Genomic DNA, 16,537 nt, shown 5'->3' on the forward strand with positions numbered 1-16,537 from the left:
TCACTGCCGTCTCATCTGAGCTACTCCAGCCAACAGAAACTTGGAGGAAGCAAAATCAGGTGCTTTCACTTTATCAGAGTAGCAGATGAAATTAAAACTGACTGGAGAACTCATTGACAATAAACCAGAAAAATGAAGTTCGCAATACTAACAATGAGAAAAATAATGGCAAGATTAAAAGATACCATGGAATGCAGCCATGACACGGTACATGAAAGCATACTAGTAACATAGCTCTTATATTCCAAACACCTTAGAAAAAAAGGTTAAAAAGAAATTTACACCACCCTAAGATTCTGAGACTTCCCGCCTCAGTAGTGATGGTATGCTAGGTTCCTACAAATTTCTCAATGGCATATCATATTCGCACACATTCCTAGTGCACATAACATGAAATGTTACAAAGAATGACACAAGCTATTACTTTTTTTTTTTTTGCAGCCTTTCAGAAAAGTAACATTTCATCAATAGTGTGTGCACTGCTTAAACGAAACCTTCATTAAATGAAACAAAGTATTTAACACCTTCAGTCACATTTAAGTAGTCTAATAAACATTCATGAGCTGGGACAACTTTCTACCATAACGAAAGATATCACTCTACAACTACTAAAGTCGAAGGTAGAACCAGGAGTGGAATTAAATGTACATAGGGTTGTTTGTTTTCGGGTTTTATATTTTTTTTTCATGTAGGGGGGGGGGGGGGGGGGGTAAAAGATGGATGCTATTTTCCCAGCTCATAATCGAGGAGAAATAATTTTTTTTTTTTTTTTTTTTGTGGAACAATTCTGAAATTCGGGTTTTTTGGGGTTAAATTTAAAAATGTATTAATATATTACATTTGCTTTTTTTTTCTTGTATTTTCATCGGAGGCTATCACGAGCTCCTTAACACTGCGTTAAAACCACGGATCTGTTTCAAGCTGGTAATCGGGGGGGGGGGCATCAGGGTTTTCTAGCAAATATTCCTAAGTGCGGCATTTGTTTGGAAATTAAAAAGTAATAATGACAGTAAAGAGCTTGGTAGCTTCTAGGAAATGAAACATTGTATTCACGAAAAGCTGGTCATCAATTTTTTTAGACATCCTTGTTACCATACATTATCATCTGCATGTGCAACAAGTCGGTCTTCATCCAAGACCTGTCCGATCTTTGAACGTTTCTCAGCTGAGAGAACTTTAAGTTCTCACGGCATCACAACTTCCATTAGCTAGGCACAACAATGTCAGTGCAGCATTTGCCAGCCTGGGGTAGTGAGCGGTATGGTCATGCCAATACTCAATGAGTTCGAGAGCTGTGTTAGTGAGGCTTGCTTCCAGCAAGTACTGGTTAAACTCGCCGGGAAGCGAATCCACGTCGTCGGTCACAGAAATGAAGAGAGGTTGGTAGCCATCAAATGACTCAACAGACACTTCATGCATCTAAACATCATGCGCCCTAAACAAACTGCTAACTCAGTGCATCGTAAAAAAAAAAAAGAAAAAAAATTATGTGGTTTCAACGCGACAGCGTTAAAGGCCCCGTGTGCGGTGTCGGTGTAAGCGCCAGCGTCCGTGGCAGAGAAAATCATCCCGAACCACCTGACCACGGAGGCCCTTGGCATGGCGCAGAAGCGTTAGTGAATCAATTGGATTTCTCAAAGTAAAATATGTCAGAAAAATCATAAAGTACGACTTAACCACAACCTACAGGCACGATATCGTCAGATTGTAATTTGAATATACGATAAAACATAATGCTGTTAAGGCGAAAACTCAAACACAAGCCCCTTTTCCAGCATTTATACCACTCAAACAGTGGCGTGCTGTGGTTTTCTCCTTACAAAAATATCCAGATGGCGCTCGCCTCCTCGGCAGCCGCATGCTGAGGCGAAGTCGGGTGAAGTTAGAGCAAAACGTAAGCTGCAGTTGCTGGGAAGCCTGACAAGCATTCAGGGATCTTTGAATGCTATCGTGTTCCACTCTTAAAGGCGAAGCTTAAGCATCCTCCAAATTTCTTGAATAACATAGGTACAGCGCAACAATTTTTGAAAGGAAACAAAGAGACAGGAAAGAACACTCACTTTCAACTGAGTTTATTGAAGAAATTCCAGCCGCTTTTATACAGGGGAAGAAACAGGCGCATGCGCAACAACGTTCCGCCATCATGTGCAACAACAGCTAACACATTCCGCTAACACGGCGCAAGCTTACCAATACGCGTGTGATTATACATAACAGTGTTGACCGAGGAATGAAAACTACCAGATAGGTGAAGTGAAGGTGTGCTAATGCATTGATCCGCGGCCTTCCTGATGTTGGTACGCTTGCGCCGTGTTAGCGGAACGTGTTAGCTGTTGTTAGATGTTGCACGTGATGGCGGAGCGTTGTTGCGCATGCGCCTGGTTCTTCCCCTGTAAAAAGCGGCTGGAATTTTTCAATAAACTCAGTTGAAAGTCAGCGTTCTTTCCTATGTCTTTTTCTCCTTCCAAAAATTGTTGCGCTGTACCTACGTTATTCAGTATGAACCAACTCGCCCAAATCAAGCTGTTGTTGCTCCAAACTTTTTGTACTTCAGGGAGAAATCGGGTTTAACCCGATTCACCTGAAACATGTTCGGGGTGTAAAAATCAGGTAAAATCGTGTCTTACCTGAAGACGAGCAGCCCTAAATATACATAGGGTCCTTTACTTTAGGGTAAAACCCGATAATTCGCAATTTTTGCACCCTGAACAAGTTTCATGAAAATTGGGTTAAACCCAATTTCTCCATGAAGTTTTGCCCTCTCATAAAGCGTAATAAATGCAGGTGTAACCAAGCTAATGAATGCTGTTCAACTTGTGTAAGCAGGCAGTCAAGATATGTCTTATATTTATTACTATTCATGAAGAATATTTCCTTCTTTTCGATAAACACTTAAGTAAAAACTGGCATTCAGTGCCTGCTGGCCTCGAGTGAACAAAATCTTGTAGGCCTTCCAGTAGCTGCGTTTAGTACATGAATACGACAATGGCACATCACATCATGCACATGTAAATGGCGGTGATGCGCTAGGAAGCGAACACAGCGCTGGCGTTATTTTGCATTGTGAACACCAACTGTGACACCGAGATGACGTTTTCTCAACTAAGGTACGTTCAAAGAAGGGCAACAGATTGGGTTAGTTCGTATTCAATTAATTTTGCTGTGTTGCAAGGGCATGTAGAGCAAAGCAGTAAAACAGAATGACAAGGATGAGATGCCCGACAGGTATAGGATTGGACAGAGAAATGCTCAAAATAACCATCGTAACGTATGTCAACAAGGCGCCCCCCCCCTCCTTGCAAGGTAAGGAAAATCGTCACACCTCCTAAGAAGCATGACCAAGTTCACTAATATTAGTGTTTTATGAAATGCGTAAGCATTTCTACGTAAGCATTTCTACGCCTACCCAATGAGGAAACCCGTCGGTCTGTTTGTCACGCAAGAGCAAACGAATCGCTATAAAGAAATTATTGTATAAAAATACTAAATAAATTCGAAAGGAAGAACATTGGCGGTGGTAAGTTTCAAACCTACGACCACTTGCTCAGCCAAGTGTCTTACCCACTGGGCTAAACACCCACACTTGCAGAAGGTGAATATATCTGAACCATATGAATGTGTTGTACTAGCGGTACAAAATAAATGTCAAAGGAGAACAGTTTCTATGAAGGCTTTGTTGAGAGATTTAGTGATGGTGGAATAAAAGCCATTTCTAGGATCACATGAAGAGCCGACCTGGAGCATTGTGGACACTTGAAAAATTCTGATATTGCGAAAATTTAATGCCAAACACGCCCCGACCCCGATGCGTTGTGGTGGTCACAGGATGTGCCTTCTGTTGGGATGTTCTTTCATCGACCGAAATGCCACCGACCTCTGAGGGCTCATGTGCTTCGCGTAGTGCAACACAGACAGATAAGCACTCAATGAGTTGATAAGGAGTGATGGGTTATATGGGTCTCACCACGGTAGTTAATAATTCAGTGCGGAGGAATAAGGTGCTAAAGAGCGTTAAGGGCTTATAATGGTCGGAGCAATTCTGATAAAGTTGATAAAGACCAATAAGAGTTGACAAGAGTCACCTCATGTCTGATAAGGTTAGATAAGGGCTGATAAGGATTAGATTGATAGGGTTGATAACAACCGATAAGGGTTGCTAAGGGTGGGATTGAGTTCAATAAGGTTGATAACCGATAAGAATTGAAACTAATCTAAGGTTGATAAGAGTTTAATCTGGTCGGATCAAGTTTAATTCCTGCATATTTTTTTTTCTCTAAAAAAATGCAGAGAAAAAAAAGTAAACAAGGGATAACCAAGAAGGTTTCTATTTGTTTATGTTTACATTGTTTCGTTTAAAAGTGTAACTAATGCCTGCCAGCGAGAATTTGTACAGATAGGTTTGCCACATAACTTGCAAACAGCTCTTTTTGCCATTATATGTTCTTGTCAGTGATTTTGTTTGTTTAAACAAAACGCTTGTGTCCAAAAGGAGACCATTGCCTGCACTAATCATTTGTGAAAGTTAGCAGAAAAATCCTGAACTTTGGGCTGCCCAACAAGAAAACCCGGTTTATCCCCAGTTTTTCTTTTCAAAAGTAATGCTCGAATTTTAAGAAACATAAACCCCGAACAAGAAAGACACTAAATAAAGTTTTTGTTCTATATGCAGCACCCGCAGGGGCGTCTGCGTGAGCAGGCATTTGGTGTGTTGCGACACCGCGTACCTGAGCACATGAAGGTTGGATCCTCCCGCGTGTAGCCGTGCACGGCTTGGCCGTGTCTGGGGAAGGGGGGATCATGGGGGTTAAGTCGATTCCGGGTGTTTGGACCTTTATGGCCCCCCGGCGGAGGCAACACACCTCTTCGGCCTCTGCTTCACATAGACGGCACCTCCAGACTGACCCACCTGGAGGAAATCGGCAGTCGCCTTTTCCTGTCCCCGTCTTCAGTCTTTTGTCTTTCTCTCTCACTTTTCCATCTTTCCAGTCTTCCCTAGTCACTTCTTCTCTCTTCCGAATTTCTCGGCGACAAGGGTTAACCTGGTGTAGCTATCCAACCTTGGGTATTTTATATTGGGTTATAGCGGCGATGCATGGCTGGCGTCTGCAAGTATTCCATCCTTGTAGCGTGCCCTTGTTGGGCTCCCGAATTTTCCAACTTTATATGGCAAGCGCTTTTCCCCCGCTGTCTGATCACTCCCTGAAAAGGGGGCGCACCGATGAAACTTTCTACTTTTTCATGAAACCCCAAAAAATATTTCCCAAGTACCATGTAATACATAGCCAACACGAAACCAAGACTGTCCGCACCTGATCCCCATTTGTTGTCGCAAAATGTCTGACAGAAGCAATCGGCTCAGGTTACAAAGTAACTATGATGGGAAGTGGCAACCTTCTTGTGGAAGTGCGTGACAAGCTTCAATACAACAAACTGTCAATACTTGTTGCGTTTGGTGACATCCCTGTCTCTGTGGGCCCCCACAGATCAATGAACACTGTCTGCAGTGTCATTTCTGATGACGACCTTCTTGAGCTTAGTGAAAGCGAGCTGTTGGATGGATGGCAAGACCAAAACGTAGTAAAGGTTCAAAGAATTAAGTTAAGGCGTGACGACAAGGAAATTCCCACAAAGCATGTAATTATTACATTTGGAACAAGCGACCTTCCAGACTCAATTGAGACTGGATATTGTAAGCTCCGTGTACGACCGTACATTCCCAATCCGTGCCGATGCTTCAAGTGTCAGTGTTTTGGGCATGGGTCTCAAAGCTGCCGAGGGCGCGCTACTTGTGCAAAATGTGCTTCTAAAGAACGTGCCTCAGACAATTGCACTTCCACAACCCATTGTGCCAACTGTGACGGAGACCACCCCGCCTATTCGCGATCGTGCCCGTCATGGAAGAAAGAAAAAGAAATAATACAACTCAAGGTCAAGCTAAACATTTTCTTTCCAGAGGCATGCAAGCGTTTTTCTGCCCACAACCAGTCCAGTCATTCGAACACCAATGTGGCGCGCCGGGGGGCAGCGTCACATCCTGCGGCGGCCGCCCGAGTCACACAGAGTGTGACGGCGGTTACGCCATCAGCCCCCTTGGCAGGAGGAGCCAGTGCTGTTCCGCCCCCTACCACGCAGGGCTAGCGACCTCCGGGCCTGCCGGTCCCAGGGCCACTGCTCGTGCAGATCGGCCCCAAAAACCCCTGAGTATGCCCGCCCAGCGTGCGTCATCCAGCGCCTCTGACGAGGCGATGGATGCAAGCAGCACTACTCCGGCATCCCAGACGCTGAAGGAACGGCGTAGCTCTGTGGAGCGCGCCGGCAAAAAAAGGAAAAACCCCCATCACGGGGCCTGGAAAGGCCTTGTGAGCTAGCTTAATCTATCGTTCTTAGACACACAGCACAAAACACATATAAAACGGATACACAGATACTACACTGGAATGTCAGAGGTTTATTACACAATCTTGATGGCATTGAGGAACTGCTAACCAACTACAATCCAAGGGTGATGTGTGTCCAAGAAACACACCTTAAATCTTCACACACTAACTTTCTCCGACAATATACAATCTATCACAAAGATCGCAACGATGCCCTCGCCTCTTCGGGTAATGTGGCCATAATAGTAGATAAAGGTGCTGCCTGCCAGCATCTGAAGCTACAAACTACCCTTGAGGCAGTTGCAATCAGAGCTCTGCTATTTCATAAGCTAGTAACAATTAGTTCTCTATACATCCCTCCTAGCTACCAACTTTCCAAAACAGAATTACAAAGCTTTATCACAGAACTTCCCAAACCTTACATAGTAGTAGGCGATTTAAATGCACATAACACCCTCTAGGGAGATTGTCATCGTGATGCAAGAGGGCGCTTAATTGAAAACTTCCTTTTCTCTACAGATGCGTGCTTGCTAAATAAAAAAGAGCCAACATTCTACAGTGTGGCACATAAAACATACTCATCTATAGATTTAAGTATCGTATCAAGTACACTTGTGCCATACCTAGAGTGGAACGTGATTAAAAATCTATACGGGAGTGACCATTTCCCAATCATCTTAAAATTAACAAAAGGCGATGAGTGTGCTCCACATCAGCCCCGTTGGAAAGTCGACGGTGCCAACTGGAAACGATACAGAGAGCTGACATATATGACCTGGGATGACATCTGTACGTTTCCTATCGATGATGCTATTTGACGGCGTTTGTAACTGATGCTGCGTTACTATGTATCCCTGAAACGAACGGATCGCCCTCTAAACGACGTATTCCCTGGTGGAATGAGGAATGTAAGGAAGCTCGCAAAAATCAAAATAAGGCTTGGAGTCACCTTCGCGACTCTCCATCTATCGAGAACTTAATTAGCTTCAATGAAAATAAAATCGGAAGGTAGAAGAACGCGCCGCCATGCTAAAAGAGAAAGCTGGCAGAAATACATCATCTCTAGCATTAATTCATATACAGATGAAAAAAAAAGCCTGGAACAGGGTAAATAAAATAAAAGGCCGCAAAACTCATCCTCTACCATTAGTAAATACACAAGGAGACATACTTATTGACCAAGCTGATTCTCTAGGGGCACATTTTGAAAAGATTTCTGGTTCATCCCATATTCAGATACATTTCTGAGATACCGGAAACAAGCAGAGCGACTGCCTCTGGATCGTAAAGGAAATAGAAATGAACCCTACAACCGTCCATTTAATATGGCGGAATTTCAGGCTGCACTAAATGGTTGTAACAAGTCCGCTCCAGGAAGTGACAGAGTACTATACGAGATGATCAAACACCTAAACCCCGAAACCCACAAGACACTACTATCACTCTTTAATTCTGTGTTTTCTACCGGCTACATTCTGTCTGCCTGGAAAGAAGCAATAATCATTCTAATACTAAAAGACGACAAGGACCCAACATCGATCAGCAGTTATAGGCCTATAGCCTTGTAAGCTGTAAATTGCCTATAGTTGCCTATAGCCTTGTAAGTTGCCTATGTAAGCTGTTTGAGAAAATGGTTAACCGGCGCCTCCTTCATTTTCTTGAAAGTAACAAACTATTAGACCCCCTACAGTGTGGTTTCAGGGAAGGTAGATCCACAACTGATAACCTTGTCCGCATCAAGATGAATATTCGCGATGCTTTTGTTCATAAGCAGTTCTTTTTGTCATTATTTATTGATATGGAGAAGGTATATGACACCACGTGGCGTTTCGGAATACTCCGTGACCTGGCTGGAATGAGAATCCGAGGCAATTTGTTAAATATCATCCACAGTTACATGTCTGACAGCACGTTCCGTGTTAGAGTTGGTAATGTTCTATCCCATCTATTTACACAGGAAATGGGCGTACCACACAAGGTGGTGTGCTTAGCTGCACTCTATTCATTGTAAAAATGAACTCTCTTCATACTGTCATACCACGTACAATGTTTTATTCTGTATATGTGGATGACGTACAAATAGGTTTTAAATTATGGAGTATATTTCTATTTGTGAGCAACATGTACAGCTTGGGCTAAACAAATTATCTAAGTGGGCTGACGAGAACGGATTTAAACTAAACCCGCAAAAAAGCATGTGTGTTCTCTTCTCGAACAAGCGAGGTATATTACCTGACCCCGCTATTTATCTTAATCGACAACAGCTACCTGTGAGCCATGAACATAAATTTTGGGGCCTCATTTTAGACTCTAAATTAAAATTTATCCCCCACCTGAAATATCTGAAAGCAAAGTGCCTGAAGACAATGAATCTACTGAAGATCTTGTCCCGGACATCTTGGGGAAGTGACAAGAGGTGCGTCCTAAGCTTGTACAAGTCTCATACGGTCGCGCCTTGACTACGCAGCCATAGTCTATAATTCTGCTACGCCTCGTGCTTTGAAGATGCTAGATTCCGTACACCACCTGGGTATCCATCTTGCTACAGGTGCCTTCAGGACTAGTCCTGTTGAAAGCCTGTACGTTGAGTCCAATGAGTGGTCTCTAGATCTCCAAAGGACATATTTAAGTCTCTCCTACGCCCTGAAAGTTAAATCAGACACCCAGCATCCATGCCATTCTACCATTCGCGACATGTCCACTGTCAGGCTGTTCCGTAACCACCCGGCCAACCAGCCCCCTCTGTCTCTCCGGTTGGAAGCACTGTCAGAAAAAACAGAAGTCCCTCTTCTAGAGAATGTACTAATGGCTCCTACTTTGGTTCCACCACCTTGGGAATGGCAGACTATTCAGTGCGACATCTCTTTCATAGGACTATCCAAACAAGCACCTGAGGCACATGTACATTCACACTTTCTTGAACTTCAGGAGAAGTATTCCTGTGCTGAATTTTACACAGATGCATCGAAGTGTCCTGCTGGTGTTGCTTACGCAGCTCTCGGACCCTCATTTTCAATTTCTGGGGCACTAAATCCACACACAAGTATCTTTACAGCGGAAGCACACGCTATAATCTCGGCTATTAAACACATAAGGCTCAGAAATGTCGCTAGGGCTATTGTCTTCACAGACTCACTAAGTGTAGTCAGAGGAGTCTGTTGTTGGGCCTGTTGGTACATCTTGAAACGATGGAACCCAGCCTTCAGGACACAAACACCAGGAGAGAAGTAGACGGTGTTGAGACTCGCGTTGATGTCCGGTTCCATCCTACCGCGAGCCGCCAGTTGTTGGGGCGCCTGCTACTACAACCTCGACCGGCATCACTTCTAGGTAGCGTAGCGCTGCCGGCAGGCTATAGGCGTCCGGTAGATCATGGCGACCAGGCAGGGCGAGACGATTTTAAGTGCGAAACTTGCACGGTTTATTTCATGTTGAAGGATTGCAAAGAAGAGAATGAATGAATAAAAATACATGGCGGGGCCGCTTAAATGGGCCCTCTAACAATGAGGTGGGGTTTCGCTCCAGTCACGTGACAGGCAAGTCCAGTTGGGGGGGATGCGGCAGCAGCTCCCTCTCGCCTAGGTGACGTTTCCCGGGCTTGTCTCCGCTGGTGGCAACCCGAGGCTCCCGAAGACGTTATTCGTGGAAGGCGGGCCTATTCGCCCCCCCCCCCCCCCCCCCTACGCACCTGCACACAAAGGGATCAGCCACTCGGGCGTCCCAGTCCCCCCACCTCTACACAAAAGGATCAGACACTACTGCGTTCCAGATGCTCCGGAAGAACGTTTCGTAGAAGGCGGGCCTAATCGCCTCCCCGCACCTGCGCACAAAAGGATCGGCCACTACTGCGTCCCGCACGCGACAACCAAGCACGATGGGGAGACCTCCTCCGTTAATCCTTTTAAACGGGCTGTCGTACGTCAACCGTAACAGCATCTCTGGCGGGGGAAGAAGATCCCGACGCGTAGGGGCCAGCAGCCACTGGGCGAGGGATCGGCGTTTCAGCAGCAGAACTTCCCTCTGTGGTGACGAACCCTTGGTTCGTAGCTTGCAGATTCCCTGGAGTCGTTCATCAGTTCTCGGGGCGCTCTTGTAGGCCTTCTCTCCCTGGTCCGGACCGGTGAAACAGGGCTTGCAAACAGGTCTCGCAACTTTTCGTCTCCTGTTTGGGCACGCAATCACTCCACAAGAGTGCCGGACCCACAACCACAAACAAACGAGCACAAGGCCACTCTCCCCCAAGACACACCAGGCTTTACAAAAAAAGAAAACTGCTACTGCTTTCCCATTCCTTTCGAGCGTCCTCCCCCTTGAACACTAAAAACAGCCATTTCCCGAAAGCGTTATGACGTGATTACTAAATCCGCTAACGATCAACTACAACTACGCGGGAAAAAAACGTACAAGAAAAAAAGATACTAACGTCGAAATCACGCTGAAACCAGAGTGATCATGAGGTTTTCGCTACTCTAGGGGCAACGACTCAGACCTTCGACATTGCCTTTAAGTTTGCCCTTCTTATAGCGAATATCGAAGCCAAGCTCTGCCAATAAACTCAAAAGCCTCAGCTGATGACATCCGCGTGTTCATTCCTCTACCCTGTTGAGGGGGGAATTGAAAATTATGCTTGACTGAGCGACACCGTCGCAGTAAGCGACCACCTAAGATAGACTTCGCAGCTGTCACAATGGCAGTTAGTTAAAATGCGTACCAGCCAACTAGCGGCTAAGCTTATGAGTAGCCCACTTTAGCACTGCACAAGTTCTCTTTCATATGCCATAGGCATCTTCGCGTGCCGCTAGCTTTCGACCACCTCACACACAGGCTGCTCTAAGCCACCTTTGTTCCTCCCTCTCGAAATGACTCTCTACAACCGCTGTCAATCATGTCACCCGGTATGAACAGAAAGAATCGGGACCATCTCCCGGTAACGTGTTCTGCGTGCTCTAACTCCGCCTTTACAAACTGTGAATTCGCCTTCGTGGCACGTGATTCACAAGTCTTCACTGGACAAGAAAACACAGGCGCACTTTCGAACCACGGAAACCGTGACAGCGATCGAAAAAGGTCAAAGGGACAAAGATGCGTATTGCGTTGCTCTTTCGGTCGTTGCTACCAGCCAGACTGCTACCAGCCAGATTGATACCAGCCCTATACTGTAAGCATTAAATTACAAAACTAAGGTCTGCCTTCGCAAACCCCAAATCTCAATGCTTAACTACAAAATCAGCGCGGTCAAGAGCCACCACCTTTGCGAAACCAGCTTCACGCTTTCCTTCGTGTTAACTGGCTCGTACGACAAAGAAATTCGCAGCATAACACTTAACTTGTAAATTCAAAAGCAACCACTTCTTAAAACTAATAAAAGAAAAAAAAATTGCTTCGCGTTTACATACAAACAAGTTACTGATCGGTGTGGCAAATTGACTAGTTCCTAATGCGCCCTCGATGGGGTCGCAGTCCGAAAGCCCTCGCGCTTCGCCGAGGACTACAAAGGGCGCCAGATATACGCTGCCCTCTGCTGACACCTGCCACTCTGTGTCCTCGCAGCTTGCCCTCTCGTCCCCGAAGGGGACGCCATAAACGCGGGAAGAATAGCCCTTCTCCCTTTGTTCTCGCTTTCGCGACGCATTCCTCCTCGGTGCCTGTTTGACTGGCCGGGTTCATACGCGCATACTCAACCAGTTTGAAACCTGAACATTTCAGCCGCACCTTTACTCGCGGAAACGCGCCCTTTGCTGTCGCAATCAGCCTTTGGTGACGCTTCCGTTTCCTAAGCCGCCCCAAAAAACCCTTTCCCGTTCGGCGCGATGGCCTGGTGCATTGTCTTACGGGCTGCGGTGTGGCGACTTTTTCAAGTTTTCGTTGCGCCGAATACTTGGCTCTCTTTTTCTGACGGCCCTGTCTGACAACGTTTTCTTGTTCTGCCATGCGGTCTTCTGTTATGCACTTGAAACACCCGAGCGTTGGGTTCCCGTTCTGCTCGGCCGCCATGGCATTCTGCTCTACGTTTGACGATTCCGGAACGTCTCCGCAAGAAACGCTCTTTGGACTCGGCACTGGCTCTGGTTCCGCGACGTCTTCGCGCTCTACATTCGGCCGTACCCGAGAGCCGCTCAAGTGCCGAGGCACGAGGTCCGTATCCAGCTCCATATTGACCCCATTGGGGTTGCTGGAACAAGCCTCGTCCCCGCAAGGAGCGCTCTCCGGGATTGCCGCTGACTCAGATTCGGTGGAAGCCTGAAATGCGCACTCTCCGAAGCTTGAGTTCAGAGAAATATCCGGTTCCCTGTACTGTCAGGCCAATTTACCTGCGCTATCATTGAAAACTATTTCCTTAGCCAGGCCCTCCCCAACTGTACCGGTGGGATCTCGAATCGCCGCTTCCGTACTTTGCTTGGCCGCCCCACTATCTAGGTCTACCTTTGACGACTCCGGCCTTTCGCCCATATGCAGGGGCACGAGGCAGGTCTCCAGTGCCTCGTTAATCTTCTCATGGCAACTGGAACCAGCCTCGTCCTCGCAAGGAACACTTTCCGGAATCGCCCCTGTTTGTAGACAGGCGACGGCCTCGCTCTTTACGTGCTTTAGCTCTGAGGGTTCTGCCACGTCGCACTCCGCGTGCTCTCCATTCCCTGATGCGACCTTAACCGTGGGTTGTCGCTCAGTTACCTCAAGAGTAAGAACTCTTTGTTCGTCCCCTTGACCTTTCCGATCGCTCTCAACCGGAATGCCGAGCTGCCGGAATAAAGCTCTCTTAGCTGTATCGTAATTCCGGTACTCGTCATCAGAAAGGCGAGACAAGACGCAGGACACGTTAAAGGGAAACACGTTGTACAGTTCGAAGGACCAATTTTCACGGTCAAGCTGCACCTCCGCGCATACCTTCTCGAAAAGGGCAAGAAAACTTTTTAAGTTTTCGCCGACTTTGAATACGCCCAGCCTAGATCGTACCTGTTGCCCTCTAAGAGATTGGATTTTCTGTCGAATTTCTTCTATCCGAATTCTGTGCTCTTCCCGTTTTCGTTCCTGTTTGCTCTCATGCTCTTCCCGTTTTCGTTCCTTCTCGTGCTCTTCCCGTTTTCGTTTCTGTTCCCTCTCGTGCTCTTTATTAGCCTCTAGGCACTTGCGTTCTTCCTCCTTATGCTCAATGCTTTCTAAACATTCCTCAAGTTCATCGTCGTCTGTCCCGACTGCTTCGATCGCCTCAACGATCTCCGGCTTTCTCTTCGATTCGGCAATTTGGAGGCCCAACTCTCTGGCCAAGTTTAACAATTCCGGCTTCTTTAGTGCCTTCAGGTTCATGGCTGCCCTTAGTGCTGCTAACTCTTCACTCTATAAAAACCTCGACGTACTCCAAACTTCCGTCAACGGTTAAAGAAAATCACTGCTCTGTACTTCCCCAAAAAATACGTAAAGCCTAGTGATATCTCAGTGAAGAAAAGCCGTGCACTCACCATATGCAGTCATGAATCCTGACACCTTCCTTCCGACGTTGTCACCAGGACCAAGAGGAGAAGTTCTCTTAGATGTTATCCAAAGTTGGGGCCTCCGGGGTAGCGCATCCCATCGCTGCCAATCAGTTGTTGAGACTCGCGTTGATGTCCGGTTCCATCCTACCGCGAGCCGCCAGTTGTTGGGGCGCCTGCTACAACAACCTCGACCGGCATCTCTTCTAGGTAGCGTAGCGCTGCCGGCAGGCTATAGGCGGCCGGTAGATCATGGCGACCAGGCAGGGCGAGACGATTTTAAGTGCGAAACTTGCACGGTTTATTTCATGTTGAAGGATTGCAAAGAAGAGAATGAATGAATAAAAATACATGGCGGGGCCGCTTAAATGGGCCCTCTAACAATGAGGCGAGGTTTCGCTCCAGTCATGTGACAGGCAAGTCCAGTTGGGGGGGATGCGGCAGCAGCTCCCTCTCGCCTAGGTGACGTTTCCCGGGCTTGTCTCCACTGGTGGCAACCCGAGGCTCCCGAAGACGTTATTCGTGGAAGGCGGGCCTATTCGCCCCCCCCCCCCCCCCCCTACGCACCTGCACACAAAGGGATCAGCCACTCGGGCGTCCCAGTCCCCCCACCTCTACACAAAAGGATCAGACACTACTGCGTTCCAGATGCTCCGGAAGAACGTTTCGTAGAAGGCGGGCCTAATCGCCTCCCTGCACCTGCGCACAAAAGGATCGGCCACTACTGCGTCCCGCACGCGACAACCAAGCACGATGGGGAGACCTCCTCCGTTAATCCTTTTAAAGGGGCTGTCGTACGTCAACCGTAACAACGGACACACACTGGGACTAGCAACAAGTTTAATGAAAACAACCACACAGAAGTTCGCAGGGAAGCCAGAGCGCGCATGCGTCGTACATACCACTTGACAATCAACGAAAAAACACTAAATGACACCTAGTAGCCACATTTTTCTAAATAAGCTATCTCTTTCTTTGACAGCGATAACGAGGGCACACTAACACATTGATTGTGATGTTTTCGGATATGGTATGCTTCAATCAGTTCACGTTCGTAACGTGTGGTTCCCTTGCCTATAATTTGTGTGTCTTCCAAAAGGGGCAAGCAGCCGCACACTCAGCAATGAGAAGGCAGGTTTGCTCCTGCTACTGACGTGACGGACGTTTCGTGTTCTTTTAAGCGGATATTAATACAACGCCCCGTCTGGCCTATATACACGTGACCACACTTCAACGGTATGCGATAAATGACATTTTTGATGCAAATTGTGAAGTTATGGCTGGTACTGCAGGCACTCCTAGGTTTAGGCCTTTACTTGCAATGCTGGCTAAAAACACTCGTTGTAGCTGATCCGTTTTCTGGCACTTCTTCGGACTGCGTGGTGAACTTTCTGCGTGAAAAACAGCCCTTTGCCAACACAGCGTTCTCCTTAGACGTAGAGGACCTGTTCTATTCAGTGCCACAAGGTGGTCTGTTTGTAGCTGTGCGGGAGCTCATCGAAGAAAACGGGGCAGTTCCGTTCCAGAACGCCTGCGGTGTTCCTATTGATTCCTTCCTGGAACTTCCAACCATGTACCTATCGTCGACTATTGCTGAATTTCAGGATGAATTGTTTGTGCAGAAGAATGGTATACGCATAGGATCCAGTGTGGCACCCGTCTTATGTCACATTTTTCTTTCAAAATTTGACAATGCTTAGAGCAGCTCTTTAAATGACGATAGGGTAGTCAAGGTCTTCAGGTATGTTGATGATTTTTTTATCTTGTTAAACCTGAAGGACCCTTTGGAACTAGAGTCGGTTTCAAGTGATATATTTAGCTCAATCACAACTCCGATCGAATGTTCGAGAAGGACCGTCGACGGCTATATAAACGCCGTGTGAGCATTGTCAGTTAGGAGTCCAGTGAGGAATTCAGGAGTTGAGTTTGCACCGTGAAGTGATGTAACGTGAAGACCAAGCGTCTGCAGAAGAAGGGGATTCCCCGGCAAGCTAGTCGACGGGTTCTTCGAGCGTCTGCATTTCCGGAAGAAGTTCCTTCTTCGAGATTTGCCCCCAAGTTACGCCGAGATCGTCTGATTCCAAGACCAACCAGCACGGTGAATACGATTGGACACTTAGTGTTCCTATTTATTTTGTACTTTACGTGTTGGACTCTTGTGCTTGTCGTTATTTTCTTGTGTTTGTTAATACCCATCTGATTTGTATTGTGTTGTGTCTAGCCTAAGTGTGCAAGTGTGTCTGTGTAACTGCCTTGTGTGAAGAATATATTTTGTTGTGTTTTGACAACTCTGGGCTCTGACTCGGTCTTTGGACAGCACCACAGCGTTCGCTGTAGAGGCTCTGAATTTACGAAGGAACTGGCATCAGACAATGCTATGTATTAGGTTTTTAGACTTAAAACTAACCTTCTTTGACAATGGTCACGTCTGCTGGATGTATGCGCCTCGTACCCAGAAACAGCTTCTACCATTCGAGTCGTCGCACTCTAAACTAGTGAAGCGTGGCATCGCTACCCTCTGCATCAACAATGCCTTCAATAGAAGCTGCCATCATTCAATGGAGCAAAGTTTTCATCAGCAGATTAAGCGTCTACAAGTGGCTGGCTTTCCTGACACTGTTCTCAAGGCAGTAGCTGAGACAAAACTGAAAAAGTTGAAAAAGAAACACAAGGCAGAGCACACAACACTGC

Source organism: Dermacentor silvarum, chromosome 1, assembly GCF_013339745.2.
Source record: "Dermacentor silvarum isolate Dsil-2018 chromosome 1, BIME_Dsil_1.4, whole genome shotgun sequence".
NCBI classification, from domain to species: Eukaryota; Metazoa; Arthropoda; class Arachnida; order Ixodida; family Ixodidae; genus Dermacentor; species Dermacentor silvarum.